This window comes from Rhinoraja longicauda, chromosome 7, assembly GCF_053455715.1.
Source record: "Rhinoraja longicauda isolate Sanriku21f chromosome 7, sRhiLon1.1, whole genome shotgun sequence".
Lineage (NCBI taxonomy): Eukaryota > Metazoa > Chordata > Chondrichthyes > Rajiformes > Arhynchobatidae > Rhinoraja > Rhinoraja longicauda.
The window spans coordinates 38,179,904-38,184,543 of NC_135959.1; positions in this window are offsets into that span (position 1 = coordinate 38,179,904).

The window sequence follows — 4,640 nt, forward strand, 5'->3', positions numbered from 1 at the left end:
CATTGATGAGTTCTTGCACCTATGCAGAACTCATCAATTTTATCACCTTCACTACTTACTTCCACACATTCTCAAATTCACTTGAAACATTTCTGATGCTTCAATCCCATTTCTGGATTGCACTGCCTCCATCCAAAAAGACCGTATTCACTGACTTTTACTATAGACCACTAACTTCCACAGCTTCCGAGATTACATTTCTTCCCCCCCTGTTTTTTGTATGGATGTCATCCCTTTCTGCCATTTCTCTATCTCTGAAACCACAGACATGTAGTTTCAGGTTAATTAGGTTAATTAGCTTGGTAAATGTAAAAAAAATTGTCCCGAGTGGGTGTAGGATAGTGTTAATGTGTGGGGATCGCTGGTTGGCGCGGACCCGGTGGGCCGAAGGGCCTGTTTCTGCGATGTTTCTCTAAACTCTAAACTAAACTCTAAACAGCTCCCAGACTATGCCTGCCATTCCAGGGCATCTGAAATGTCCTTTATTAGGAAATATGCCTTCATTTCTATGGTGGTTGATGGAGACCTCTTGCATTTCCTCCATTTCCCAGACTTCTGCTGACATTTGGGAGAGATTATTGTACTGATACCATCTTGCTAAGATCCCTATCTCCTTCATGAATTCCGTCTCTTCATTGTTAGTTATTTGGCCAATCACAATGCTGTCATCTGCAAAGTTGAATTTGGTTGTATAGTTGTGAGTGTATAGGGAGTTTTGCATAGTACTGGTAACGCAAATGTTTTGGAGTCTTGAGAGTTATTGTGGAGAAGGTGTTCACCAACAGTCTGTCTGTCTTTTCTTCTTTTTTGTTATTTTTAGTAAGTGTTAAAATAATGTTTTAGTGTACTTTGGTTTGTTTTATGTGAGGGGGGGTGGGGGGGGGGGGTGGGGGAAACTTTTTTTCAATCTCTTACCTCGACGGAGATACGATTTTTTTCCATATCGTATCTCCGTCCACACTGCGGCCTAACATCATGAAGTTGGCGGCCTTTCCTGGAGACCGAAGGGCGCTCCAAGCCGCGGGAGTCTGTGGGACTTTAACATCGCGGAGCTTGCGATCCCTTTGCCGGAGATCGAAGCTCCAACAATGAAGCCTGTGGACTTTAACATGGTGAAGCCCATGGTCTCTGGTAAGAAGAGGCTGACTTGGGAGTTCCATGCCACGGAGAGAGTTTCAACCGCCCCGACGCGGGGGTTTCGATCACCCCGACGGGGGCTTCGATCATCGGCTGCGGGGGCATTGATCGCCCGACTGCGGATGGTTTAACTGCCCCGACCACGGGAGAACAAAGAGGAAGTAGATTGAACTTTATTGCCTTCCATCACAGTGAGGAATGTGGAATCCACTGTGGTGGATGTTTATGTTAACTTTTATGTGGTTGTGTGTCTTGTTGCTTTTCACTTAGTATGGCTGTATGGTAACTCAAATTTCACTGTACCTTAACTGGTACATGTGACAATAAACTGACCTTAAAACTTTGAAACCTTGATTGTGGTATGTGAGTCAGAAAGTGGAGGATCCAAAGGCAGCAGCTGATTCACAGGTTCAGGAATTTGGAAATTAGTTTAGATGGAATTATGGTGTTGAACTCAGCTGTAGTCGATGAATAGAAGGTTATCAAAGGAGTTCTTGGTATTTTCCAGAGATGAGTTTAGTGCCGGGGAGTAACCACACAGGATGGCTTCTACTGTGCACCTGTTGCGATGATAACAGGCTGAAAGGCTGGAGTTATGTGTGCCATCTCCAGTCGCTCAAAGCACTTAATGATGATGGATGTCATAGTCACTGGATGGTAATCATTAAGGCACACTATCTTATCTTTCTTCAGCACCCGGATGAAAATGGTCTTTTTGAAGTTTAAAAAGTTTAATAAGAAAGTTTAGAGGGATATGGGCCAAATGGACTGGCTTAGATAGGGCACCTTGGTTGGTATGGTTAAACTAGGCCGATGGGCCTCCTCTGTGCTGTATGCCTATGACACTATCCAAATATATCACATCTACATAATTGTCCTTGTCTGCTTTGTCTGTAACATCAAAGAATTCAAAAGACTGCCTCAATATTCTCTCCCCTTTGAAATCTATGCTGACGATGTTTTAATCGATGGGATCATGCTTAATATGCCCTGTGGCTCACGACCACCTCCTTTGGGATCCATTATTCTTTTATAGCAATGTAGTTCACAACATTCTGGTGGTCTCACTGTTGCAGTCCCATCTGTCATGAGCAACAGATAGCTTCCAGATACCAGATTCCGGAGCCTTGCCAATGCTCTGTCAAGATCACCTTTCACAGCTTGTATTGGCTAATCTTTATTGCTGTCTCTGATTACCGGAGATATTTAAAAATTGTTGAAGTAAATGAGTCTTAAGATTTAACAAAATGTTGTATTTAAATAAACATTCCTAAAAGTAAATTAATTTCAAGTATTATTCAAAAAAAATGTTTTAGGGAATTGTGTATTTGACCTGTACCCTGGATCATGTGGGCCTCGTTGGCTTCTTAATTACGGTTCTTATTGGGAGTGTATACAAAGAAACTCTCGCAGAGCAGAATTTCTCCAACAAGTCGGGTTATTCGTGGGCTTAAGGGTTTATGCCGGGAAACACTCTGAAAGGACCCAAAGTGGCTCACTTATTCACAGACGTACTGCCATGCAACACAATGGTTACACGTGGATTTTCCATTTTTGAAATAATTCATCATTAATCAATGTTTATTGGTAGTCTTTTATCTTCCTTTCTCTCTACTGGAGTTAGTGTTAACCTACTTTTTCCTATTGTTTACATTGTCTGTCAAATGGCTGCCATGATGTGATTTATCTTGTCACATGAACTATTTTACTGCCATTCGCCTGCTTTACAACATTCTCTGTTTACCTTTACTCCAGTTAGCTATGTCTTGCAATTTAAACTGTTCCTAAATCTATTTTCTGCCTCTCCTAACATAATCTGAAAGTAACATTCAGTATGTTGGCCTCTTTTCTAATCATGCTTCTCCAGTCTGTGAACTCTTGCAATAAACACACTATAAACTTGCCCAATTTTCTTATAATTTCCAGAATTTACTATATCAAATCCCTCTCATGGTTCTTGGCCACAGGCAAGTAAACCATACAAAATAACACCATTTAATAGACCTTCTGGAAGTAATTGCTGTTTGTTTATCTCCCTTACTGCCTGCTTGACTAATATCATAGTCTTTAACTTATTCTATTGTTTTCTATTATGTCAAAATAAATCAATAACTGTGCAAACAATGATGCATGTGATATAATCCTAATTCATAGGTGTACATTCCCCAGTTCCAGCCTTTTCCCACCAAGTTATTTTCTTCAAAATGTCCTTTACTTTGCTGTGAAACTTCGGAATCATCTTAGAGCTCTCACATCATTCATGAACAATCATCCTTCATCATTGCCTTCCAAACAACATGAAGGTGTGGTACTGACACAAGTTTGGTTGTAATAAAACTCCTTAATGTCTCATCCGGGTCACTTCATTGCATTACAAAGTTTACTATTATCATTCAAAGATACCGTCAATTCCTTGTGTCTGAAGGTGCTGTCTCACGAGACCCTGGATTATAACATTATGATTGGGCAGAATACAATACGGGCCATTCTTTTCATATTGTTTAGCAGAGGCAACAACATGTTTCCCCTGCAAAAGAGCAACATTCACAAAGGAGGCATTAATTGCAAGCTTACAGTTATTACAATGTGTAAATCCACAACCAGGTTTTATTGCATTTATTAGATAGAGCTTTTAAAGATAGCGGAGTCAAGGGATATGGGGAGAAGGCAGGAACGGGGTACTGATTGTGGATGATCAGCCATGATCACAGTGAATGGTGGTGTTGGCTCGAAGGGCCGAATAGCCTACTCCTACACCTATTTTCTATTATCTCTTCCATGCATCTGTTATAGGACAATAGTCTTATTCTTCAGCTGGTGTGGGACATGGAGAACAACGCCTAAAGTATATGTTTTCCGAGCATCCTGGCATATCCGATTGTAGATAGCAGTCAGGTTGGAAATCCTGACTCAGCACAAAGTGCTAGAATAACTCAGCGGGTCAAGCACTGGAGAAGGGTCGAGATCCTTCTTCAGATCTGATCTTGACTTGAGCATTTTAACTTCCCTAAGAAGTAGATGTGTTGCTTCCTCCCCTACCTTACTAAGTGTTCGGCATCTTTAAATCACATTGCTGCCACCCACTGTGTCTTTTCTCTCAGTTGTTCTATCTGTTCACTAAGTCTGAAGAATGGTCCTGACCCAAAACGTCACATATTCATGTTTGCCAGAGATGGCAAGCAGTGACTAGTGGGGTACCGCAAGGCTCAGTGCTGGGACCCCAGTTATTTACAGTGTATATTAATGATTTGGACGAGGGAATTGAATGCAACGTCTCTAAGTTTGCGGATGACACGAAGCTGGGTGGCAGTGTTAGCTGCGAGGAGGATGCTAGGAGGCTGCAGAGTGACTTGGATAGATTAGGCGAGTGGGCAAATGCATGGCAGATGCAATATAATGTGGATAAATGTGAGGTTATCCACTTTGGCGGCAAGAACAGGAAAGCAGAGTATTACCTGAATGGTGACCGATTGGGAGAAGGGGAGATGCAACGTGACCTGGGT